We start from the raw sequence: 11,987 nt of genomic DNA, 5'->3' as shown, positions 1-11,987 counted from the left end.
GAGCCGAGGCAGGCGGACCATAAGGTGAGGGAGCCAAACCATCACTCCAGTGCTGCACCTAAGACCTGCCCGTTCTATAAGGAGCTGGATGGCGACCCCACCTCCATCGCCAAGAGCCCCATGGATACTTCAGTGGGCCTAGACACTGGAAAGACAACCTACCCTGGAGAACGAAGTCATTGATGAAGAAGCGGAGTTCAGGGGCAGCAGGTTTGTATAATTTTTGGTGGTGCCCAGAACGGGTCCAAGTCCCGTCCCCCCTCCCACCTGCCTAAGGCTCTGGGAGGGAGTTTGGGTGCAGGGTGCGGGCTCTGGGCTGGGGCAAGAGGTTGGGGTGCAGGGGGCAGGCTCTGGGAGTGATTTTGAGTGCAGGGTCTGGGCTAGGGCAGGCGGTTGGGGTGCGGGATGGGTATGTGACCAGATACCAAGGGTGAAAAATTGGGACAGGAGGTGGGGGGTAATTAGCACCTGTATAAGACAATGCCCCAAATATCAGGACAGTCCCTATAAAATCGGGACATCTGGTCACCCTAAGGATGGGGTGCAGGGGATGGGCTCTGGGAGGGAGTTTGGGTGCGGGGTCTGGGCTGGGGCAGGGGGTTGCGGTGCAGGAGGGGTGTGGGCTCTGGGAGGGAGTTTAGGGGCAGGATCTGGGCTGGGGCAGGGGTGCAGGAGAGGGTGAGGGATGCAGTGCTTACCTCGGGCAGCTCCCAAAAGTGACCTGCACCCCCCTCTGGCAGCAACTCCTAGGCTGGGGGCTGGAGGAGTCTCCATGCACTGCTACCCACAGGCACCATCCCCGCAGCTCCCATTGGCTGCAGCTCAGGGCGGGGGCATGCTCGGAGACAAGCCCCCCACCCCCAGGAGCTGCAGGCATGTGCCGGCTGCTTCTGGAAGCAGAGCAGGCGGGCGAGCAGGTGAGCGAGTGGGTGGGCAGGAAGCTGCCTTAGCCCTGTTCCGGTGGCAGTGGGGGCCCCGGGCCCTTTTAAATTTCCAGGGGGCGGCAGGCGGGGCCAGGGGGGATGCTCCAGGGGAGGCGCACGGGGGCGGCAGGCGGGGCCGGGGGAGAGACCCAGCTGTGAACTTTGGTGGAGCCAGGGCCCCGTGCTCTCATATTGATGGAGCACAGGTGCCACAGGCCCATACAACTTGCCGCTCCTGGTGGAGTTAGATGATGATGTGGAACTCCCAGGAGGGGTTTGCCGGTGAGGCAGGCAGCCAGGAACTGTTCACCACTCCAGAGGCATCTAGCCAGTCTCAGCAGTTGCTCTCCGGCAAGCAAGAAGCAGGAGAAGAGATGCCTGGTAAGTGGCTTGGTTTGTGTAGTGCAAAGGTAGGTTCAGGGTATAGAAATGTGGGAGGTTAGCTGTGTTTCTGTGAGCTGGACATTTCCCTGTGTAGCTAATCACTGCGGCGGAACTGGATGTTGATGAATGCTGAGATCTCACGGGAATCCTCCAGAGAGCTCTCCAGGAAAGCTTCCTGAAAGTACTCAATAATCCTCTGCTGACGGTTCCGTGGCAGAGCTGCTTTGTTCCTTCCCCCATTGTAGGAAACTTTCCCACACCATTCGGCAATCACTTGTGTAGGGACCAAAGCGGCACACAGACAAGCAGCATAGGGACCAGGGCGGAAGGCACAAGCGTTTCCCTGCTTACCCATAGCAGTGAGATATCTGCTAGAATGACCCCTCCCTGTGGAAAAGCGTGGGAGAATTTTATATTTTTTCCCCTAGTCAGCTGCGTCACAACCCTTGCAGAATGAGTGGTCTTTTCCCCATGTGCAGCACCCCAGCTCCCACTCACCATGCTTTGGGTGTTCGCAGAGATGTGTGCTTGCCAAGGATCAGTGAGAAAGTGAGCGTATGTTGCAAAAGGTGTATTTTAATGTAATGTTTCAATGCTGTGCGTGAATTTAACAATCATGCTTCTGTGCATTGTTCCTTGTGCTTTGGCAGATATGGCCTTCAGGAACACCGCTCCACACACACACACTGGCCGAGTGTCTCCGCCACATAAGAAAGTACCCAAGACAGAGCGAAGACAACATGTTCTGGGAGGTCCTGCACTTCTCCTTGCATTCCCTTTTCTCTGCTTTGGAGTGGTGGGAAGCCAAAAGGCAGGACAGAAAGAAAATCAGGAGTTTGTTAAGGATGCTAGTGAGCAGATGATTAAAGTCACAGAGGAGCAAACGCAGATGCTGAAGTCCTTAATAATGCTGCAGACTGAGCAGATCCGGGCCCGCTCTCCCCTGCCGCACATTCAGAATGCTTTTCCATGCCCCCCACCCCCAACTCCGCCCACACAGTCCTTTCCACTCGCTGGGACTTCTTGGTTTCGCATTTGCTCCACCCCCTCAGCCAATTTTCAGAGCTCTGTGTAGGTCCAACTTTAATGATGAAAGTCTGCCCTTCCCTGGGACCTCCTTTCCCACAAAGCATCTTTGTGTGTGTTGTTGCTTGTGCAATAAAAGCAAAGTTTTTGAAAGGTAACTCATCTTTATTTGTTTCCTACACACTGAGATAGCAGGCACTACCAATACATACATGGGCAGTTTATTCATGTGCTTGCTTGACTGTAAGGCCCCAAATCTCACCATTGCTTCCAAGGAAAACTACATGTAATGTAACATTGCAGCACCAGTCAGAAATATACATTACTGGTTCTCATTTTCAAAGTGTTACCTCAAAGCCTCCCTGCTTCAAATTCCTCCCCCCAACCCCCACCCCCTTTGGGGTTCTCTGACAGCCCTGCTATCTGGCTGCTCAAAATCAGCAGCCAAGCAGTCTGTCTCAACACTCCACCCCTGAGCAAACCTTTCACCTTTACCTTCACAAATATTATGCAATGTACAGCACGTGGCTATGACTATGGGAACATTATCCTCATTAAGGCCTAACCTGCCATAAAGGCATCACCAGTGCAGCTTTAATCTGGAAAAAGCACATTCCCCTGTCATCCGGCACCTACTCAGCCTGTTGTTGAACCACTCCTTACTGCTGTCCAGGTTTCCTGTGTAAGCTTTCACAAGTCACAGCTGGGTCTCCCAGGATCTCTATGACTCTTCAACATCTCCCAATGTAATCTTCTCGTTTGGAAAGAAACTGCTTTCTATAGCTTTCTATACAGGCCGGTGTTCTGAAGATGCATGCATCATGCACCTTTCCAGACCATCCCGTGTCCTGCAACACCATGGAGAAGGACCTCTTCCTATTAATGTACTCCGTCACAAGGTGGTCTGATGCCAAGATTGGAATGTGCGTGCCATCTATTGCCCCTCCACAGTTAGGGAAACCCATTTCTGCAAAGCCATCCACTGTTTCACACACATTTCCCAGAGTCATGGTCCTTTGTAGCAGGATGCGATTAATTGCCCTGCACACTTGCATTAACGCAGCACCAATGGTGGACTTCACGACTCCAAATTGATTCGCGACCAACCAGTAGCAGTCTGGAGTCATCAGCTTCCACACACCGATTGCCACACGCTTCTCTACTGAGAGGTTAGCTCTCATTCTTGTGTCCTTGTAACACAGTGCTGGGGCGAACTCTACACACAGTTCCAGGAAGGTGGCTTTCCACTGCTCGTCATCCCACACCTGCATGATTATATGATACCACCATTCAGTGCTTGCTTCCTGAGCCAAAAAGCAATGGTGTACCCTATGCAGCTGTTCTGTGAATGCCAAAAGCAATCTAAAGTTGCTCCTATCCATATCACACAGCATGTCAGGCAACTGGGAGTCTGCTTCAGTTAGGAACTTCGTGATTAACTGCACTGCCATCTGCAATGTCTTCATGACAGTTAACAGGGCATATGCAAGATCCATCCCTTCTCACAAAGATGCTGGGGTGCAAAGCAAAGAAGCGCCATTGAAAAATACCACAAAAGAAAGCCAGAAGTCCATGGAGTGCTGGGACAGAAAGCAATGCATCACGGGACATTGAGCTCAGTTCCAAGATGGGCCGCGATCCACTCTGCCTTCCCATGCCACCTAGTGACAGAAGGTGTGAAGCTGGACTGTGGGATAGGTACCCATAATGCATTGCTCACACTGTCAATGACAGTGCCCCAACTGTGGACGTGCTGTGCTGACAGAGGGAGCGAGTGTGAACAGGACATTCTGATTTTTATTATGCCGACTTCTGAGTGTCAACATCACTTTTTTCAACAAAACTTGGTAGTGTAGACAAGGCCTCAGTTTCCCAGACAAGAAGGGATTGAAAGCTTGTTTATTGCACCAACAGAAGTTGGTCCAATAAAATATATTACCTCTTGTACCTTGTTTAGCTAGAAAGACAAAGATTATGTAGGGACAATCGATATCTTGCTATGCCTGGAAGCTACCTCTGGCCTCATCATTCATGAGGATCTCCTTTCATCAACACATGCATTGCTGCAGCTCCCTGAATGTTTTTCTTGAAAAATTATTAGTACAAGTCAAAAGTTCAAGAGGTTAAATTTAACATACCTTCATCATGACCTATATGAAACTTGGTGATGATATACTACTACAGATGCAAGATGTTTCATGCTACTTAAAAGGAAGATATATTGGTTTTACATTCCAAACTCCTTCCTGAGCATCTGAGTCAATAGTTTTGCTTCTCTTTTAAAAATAACCAGAAGAAAAATGTTTCTCTGTTTCCCCCAAATTCTTTTCCCCACTAAATACACTGATCCAAGGCTCAGGATGGGCAATATTAATTCTTGCACTTCTGACAGGTTTGAGATCTGATATTCTGCGGTCCCTCAAGGTTACATGGAAGCTTGGTATTACTGAAAGGGAAGATCCCCAGCTTTGCAAAGAGAAACCTACATTTGTTTCTATTTTCAGTAGGTTCAGAAATATATATAGAAAAGCTATTTAAGGGCACTTTTATAGGTTTCCAAAATGTATGATTAATTTTCTCATTTATCAGAGAACAGTGCAGTTGGTCTCATGGTACCTAAGGCAGACTGGCTTTATGAGTGGAGGAATATGAAACAACTCAAACATTTCTAAAGTAGTTTTTCTAAACATGAGGGATGGATACTGAAGATATGATGACGCAATGTGGTATTACCTTTGTATGCACTGCTATTTGGGATAATCTGAATAATTCACTTGTGGTTTCACCCCTCATGGGTAATACAGCCATTTCAACCTCATCCCAGCTAAACCTCCCATGTTATCACATATTCACTATGGTGGTGGAGAGGATTCCACTGACATCAGTGGACTTTGGATCAGACTCCCTATGCATAGTGGAATAAATTAATCCCTGGTGTAACAACACTGATATCAGAAGTGGAGTGGACTTCAGTGCAGTTATACCAGAGATAAATGTGGGCCAAATACTATGCATGTATTGTCTAGGGATCATGAAGTGAGACGTTTGAAAAGCCATTTTTCACATGCACTAGTCATATTCCTTTATAAGAAGTACTTAGCACATTTTTCATTTAGAGACAAATCTAGTCTGATTGCTGAAAACATGCACTCCTTTTGTTTCAAGATTAAAAGGCTACTCCATGTTTATTATCCAAATAATATTTTAACAACATTATGGAGCACTAGTCCTTAACACTTAAATTTTTCTTTTCATCTTCAAATTATTTTTCAGACACTAACATATTGATTCTTCCCACACCTCTTTAAACTAGGCAATGGATATTTGTATAGGTTAAAATGTCTATGCACATCCAGTGCATATTTAGATGGAATATCTAAATATCTTACTAGTAGCACACATTATTTTGTTCAGCTATGAAATTCATAGCTTCAAGCCCAAGAAAAAACCCAGTAGATGCTGTAGTTGTAAAGCCTCAGCTAATCTATCATAACGATCTAATTGGGTATGTCTACATTTTTAATTGTGTACATCTACATTTTCTGGTATTCCCAGATATTTTCATGTGATTCATACAATTTAAATTAATATAAAATTATACAGCTCACAAATTAATGTAAAATATTAATTCAATTATATGGAATATAAAGCATTATATTCTAATGGCTAAAGGTAGAAGGCTAGGGGCTTGATCCAGGACTCATGGAAGTCAGAAGGAAGGCTGGTTAGTGGTTAGTGCATTAGCTTGGGACCCTAGATACCCAGACTCAACTCCTTGCTCTGGGCAAGTCACTTTGACCCAGCTCCTCAAGAGTATTTAGACACCTAACTAAATTGATTTTAATGGGAGTTAAGTAGACTTTAGGAGAGAGAAGTCCTGTGTTCTATTCCCAACTCTTACTGTATTGCTCAGGCAAGCAGCTTAAACATCCCTTATCTCATTTTACCCAACTGCAAAATGGGTATTGCACCAACACATAGCTGTATCAAAGAACCTAAGTGGTGTCACAACATTTGAACCTCAGATGACTGATGCTAAAAGTATTGAGCTGCACTATCCAAATGCAAGGTGAACTAGAGCACATATGTCTACCTGAGCTGGGAATTACACATCCCAGCTGCAGTGCAGACATACCCTTAATTGCACTGAAGAATTTGGTTTGGTTAAAATTGGGGGGGAACTTTTATATTACACACCTAGTACACTGTAAATTCTAGGAGGAGACTTTTTTTTTGTTAATGTAGACATCGTCAATCCTCTTTCTTTAGGAGTTCTGGCTAAGCACACAAGAATCCTGCTGCTTCATAAGTCAGTTCAAAACTTCCATTGACTTACCTGAGAGTAGGATTGAGGCCCAAATAATAACAGAAAAGCCCCTGAATTATTATAATCCAGTTGAAGTATTTTAAATGGGGATTTTGAAACTGTAAAGCTGATTTTATTTTGTAATATTTCAAAAGCAAAAACTGAGAAATAAAGATCAGACAAGACCTTCAGATTTCACGTAAAATCATGCAACAGGGGAACAAATAAATTGTGGCTCTAAGAAGGAAAATAGAAAATATATTTTAATAATTGTGAAAATCATTGTAGTTCTTCAGAATGACATTTTAAAAGATTGTTCCACAATGGGGTGGGATATTCTGAATGCCAAGGATATGGAACACATTCATTCTCCCCTAGCTCTACTCAAATGGGCAGAGCTGTTCAGATCTTGGTTATGTACACATTGTACAGAGACTGTAGGCCAATAGCATGTTTAATGGGCAGGATGGAGCTTTTAAATTTGGCTGATAGACTGAAGCAATGAACCACGTTCTACTGATGGAGACAAACTTTGTAGCAGATGTTTACTTGTTAAAAACACATTCAGTCCTTTGTAAACCAACATCAATATAAACACACGGCTAGATTAGCAAATGTAGGAAAAATCTGAAATGTTGTGGGAAAGTAGTGTGTAATGCTATATGCAGACTGTCATAAAGGCAATTGGCAGCAGGATTGATTTCTCAGCACTGCCAATCTGCTGTTGTTTGCCAAAGATCTTTACAATTGGCCTCCAAAAAGGATGAGCCAGAGAACATTTGTTCGGTGGGCAGCTAAACACCACATGGATGGTGGTTCCTGGTTTGACCTCCAGTGACCTGTTATGAAGCCTCTTAGCAGTTAAGTTACGGGGGGGTGGTAAAATGGCTTAAACAGAAGTTTTGGGTTTTCTGCAAAAATTATTGGGTGAGGTTCTTTGGCTTGTATGATGCAGGAATTCAGTTTAGATGATCATACTGCTCTGTTCTGGACTTAAAATCCATGAATCTAAGATAATCAATATTGATGCCAACTGTCCTCCTGAGAATTGTGCTCATCTGTCAATATTTTACTAGCTTTACTTGAGAATTACCAAACCCACTAGGAAGGCTACTTTACTGCATAAAGAGATGAGAGGGTTGACTTTAAAACAATTCTATTCTCACCACCTGCTCTGCACTGCAATGTTTTTTTCCTTCAAATTTGCAAGGACAACTGCTGCTCATGAAAGCAAGGGGCTTGTAGTAGACATGAAACATGCTTGTTTCAAGCAAGCAGTGTTTATGCTTTACACATGTAACTGCATCAATGTACCTTCGCAGACATTGGTTATACTACTGCCAGTGTAGTCCTGGACTCCAACTTTGAGCAGAGAATACCAGCTATGCCAGATTGCATGATGGTTTTCTGAGCTACAGGTACAAGAATGAGATCAAACACACTGAAGCATTATTATAGGTGCACTCTTTTTACTACAGTATTGTCTTAAAACAGAGGACAAACTTATCCCCTCCTGTGAAGAAATCCACATAGGTTATTTGGGCAGAGAACCCTGAGGAGTTTCCAAGGGATTGTCCTGGTGTGTGTGTAAGTAATTGGACTAATATATGTGAGTCTGCAGGGGAAAGCCCCATTTATTGAGGATGCAGAGAGACACTGGACTCCTCCCTCTACGGCGCTTTCCTGCTTCTCCACCAGCACATCTTTTCCAGGAGTTATGCTGTTGTTGATTTTGGTCCTCCCTGTGGGGTAGAGATGTAGTTGCAGCGGGGATCCAGCAAAAGTTAGCACTGCACTACATTAATACCCAATCTGTTATTGGAGACAATAGTGCTGAGGAGTGTGGTGTATTTAAAATGGAGTCAAAATTGCAAGCTATCACTTTAAGTGTAAATGGTTTCCTGATCCTGCCAGCAGCCTCGGGGGCTCTGTAAGAAGTGTGCAATCTGCATCACTCTTGTGCAGCCAGTCTGCAGGTAAGCCAGCCTAGAGTACGGTGGGGTGAGCTGTGCCTCTCTGTTTTTGGGTTCTTATGAGTTAGGGTTCTGAGTTATGAGAAAAAGTAGTGTTATAGTACAAACATTCAGCAAGAGCATTTTGTATGTTTATCTAACTTCTGTGTATGTATGCTGTGAACAAGGCCATCCCTAGGGAGCTGCTGGAGCCTGGGGCGGAAGTGACAGATTTGGCCAATTGCACTGGCTTGTGAGGGCCCCCAAAGCGCAGGGCCTGGAGTGGTTGCCCTGATTTTCCCCACCCAAGGGATGGCTCTGGCTGTGAACATAATAGGGAGAGAAATTAGTCCCCTGCTACAGCCAACCCATACCAAATCTGGCAGACTAACAATCCTTTGGAGCTGACAATGGAGAGTTTTCAAGAGGTTCCAGAAGGTCAGACAATACTGCAAGAAACAATCCCCTTGAGAGATCTGGCTGCGTAAGGTCTCCTTCATTCACAACAACACAGGAAATGAAGGGGGTCAAAACTTCCTTCGCAGAGCAAGCTTCTGTTTAGTGCTTTAGGACTTGTTAAAAACATCTTTACTACATCTACAAAAATACATAAGGAACTGCTGCTGTGGATTGGAAGTATTGTTTTAGCAGAAGCCCACGTGCATGAGAAAACTTGTCAAAGAGAAAGGGAATCCAGAAAGCAAAGACTAGTCATTTGGGTTTACAACACAACATACAAACTTTTATTGTGAAAGTTTAGCAGCAATTTGTTTACAAAGAGTTAACTTGCAAACTATTCACACTATAGTATGCAGAGAGAAACGCTGAAGTATTATAGGCAATGGACATGCAATGGCTGAACTGGAGGGAGGCAGAATTAAGTTTGACATAATTCCATATTTTCAGACTTTAATTTTTTTTTTTTTTAAAGTTTATAGTAATTTTAAAACAATTTAAATTTTCCACCTTATTTCAAACTTCAACATTCCAGTAAGATTTTTACACTTACATACACACACAATTTCTATGTCTTAATAACTTAATAACTTAACTTCACCTTAATGACATATTTGTTTTGCTATTTTTTAAAGAATGTTTTCAATGAAAAATACTGGTATTCCTGCCATATGAAAGTATTGTTAGGGCAGGAGAACACCAGATGGCATTGTTAATGGTCTTACAAATTCTTTTTCTAATGACTTGTCTATAAAAGATCCATAATGTATTTAACCTAAAAGTACAGAAAGCATGTTACGGGAGAAACGGTTACTTATTGTAACTGTGGGTCTTTGAGATGTGATGCCGACGTGTATTCCATTTAGGGGTATGTGCACTCAGCACAACGGAGCTGGAGAATTTTGCTTAGGCATAAAGGTGCGGTGCTTGTGCCTCATGGCCATATCCCCTCCCCTGGCTATATGAGGCGGTGGCGCCCCAACCCCCCTCAGTTCCTTCACACACTAGATTCCGATACAGAGGGGATGGAAGGTCATGGAATACATGTCTGCATCACACCAATGTTGCAGTAAATAACCATTTCTTTTTCTTTGAGTAGATGCAGCTATGTATTCCACTTAGGTGACTAACCAGGAATACCCACAGGAGGTGGGGCTCAGCGTCTATCTACACAGGGATGGCAGGACTGCCCTCTCAGATTTTGCCTCAGCTCTGGAAGATGCAGTAATGGCATAGTGGTTTGTAAAAGTACATAAAGTATGTGGCAGCCCTGCAAATGTCCAATACTGAGACGTCACTGAGGAACGCTATTGACATAGCTTGAGCTCTTGTAGAATTAGCTCGCGCCTGCTGAGGAGGTGTGATTGAGGCTATTTGATATGCAGACTTGATACAGGATGTCATCCATTTAACCATTGTTTGGGAAGAGACCACTTGCCCCTTCATAAGATCCGCATATGACACAGACGAGGTAAAGCACAAAATGGTTTAGTCCTGTCCAGATATCTGATATCTAATGCATAAAGAAGCTGCTCCTCTGGAGATGAATGTGACTTTGGGAAGACCACGAGTAAATATACCATCTGGTTCTAATGAAACTCAGACCACTTTATATAAAAATTTTGGGTGTGGCCATAAAGTCACTTTGTCCTGGGAGAATTGCGTATCAGGAGGCTCTGCAATCACAGCCTGCAATTCACAGACTCTCCCAGTGGATGTTATTGCAACCAGGAAGGCAGTTTTCTGACACAAAAGCAGAAAGGGACTAGATGACAGAGGCTTGAATGGAGGTCCCATTATGCCAACACTATATTAAGGTCTCACAGAGGAACTGGGTCTCAGACCGAAGGATGGAGACGAAGAAGCCCTTTTAAGACTCTTGCTACCATGGCATTGGAAAAGACTGATCTTCCATCAATGGGGAGATGAAATGCTGACATTTCTGCCAGGTGCACCTTCAATGAGCTAAGTGCAAGGCCCAAAGACTGAAGATGCAACTAGTACTCCAGGATATGTCCTGAATAGCGGCCAGTGTTGGCTGAATTCCGCAGGCTGCTGACCACACCGAAAACTGCTTCCATTTTGCCAAATAGGCAACTCTGGTAGAGAATTTTCTACTGTTGAATAGAACCTGTTGAACGGCCACCAATCAACACTCTTCCTCCTCATTCAACTATGAAGCAGCCACGCAACAAGATGCAAGGTGTGATTAGGATTCTGCTTGAGTAGGTCAGGAGGGAGAGGAAGGAACATGGGAGGCTGAATCAACAGTGCAAGAAGATTAGAGAACCAGCACTCTGTCGGCCATGCTGGGGGCAATGAGGATAAGTGTGGCCCAATCCACTTTCAACTTGAGGATGACGCGTCGAATGATCAGGATTGGAGGAAATGCATTCAGAAGAGCCGATTGCCAGCTGAGATGGAAGGTGTCAGTGAGGGAGCCCAGACCGAGGGCCCCTTGAGAGCAGAACAGATGGCATTTGTGTTGTCTCTTGCAGCAAACAGGCTGATCGTCAGAATGGCCCAAGCTGCAAAGATGACCCACAGGATGCTTGTCTTCGGGAACCACTCATGACTTAGGGAAAAATTCCTGCTGAGATAGTCCATGAGATGATTCTGGGCTCCAGGCAAGGGCTCAGCTATTGGAGTGATACTTTTGTCAATGCAGAACTGCCACAACCTGATCGCCTCTTGGCAGAGCACCCTGGTGTGCTCCCCGTTGCCTGTTCACATAATACATCACAGTGCTATGTGTTCAGTAAGTATGTGAACCACTCAGCCCCTAATAAAAAGGAGTACTTGTGGCACCTTAGAGACTAACAAATTTATTAGAGCATAGGCTTTCGTGAGCTACAGCTCACTTCATCAGATGCATCCGATGAAGTGAGCTGTAGCTCACGAAAGCTTATGCTCAAATAAATCTGTTACTCTCTAAGGTGC

Source organism: Chelonia mydas, chromosome 3 (assembly GCF_015237465.2).
Source record: "Chelonia mydas isolate rCheMyd1 chromosome 3, rCheMyd1.pri.v2, whole genome shotgun sequence".
Classification (NCBI taxonomy): Eukaryota; Metazoa; Chordata; order Testudines; family Cheloniidae; genus Chelonia; species Chelonia mydas.
The sequence above is the reverse complement of the archived record's forward strand: the minus strand, read 5'-3'. Positions refer to the sequence as shown.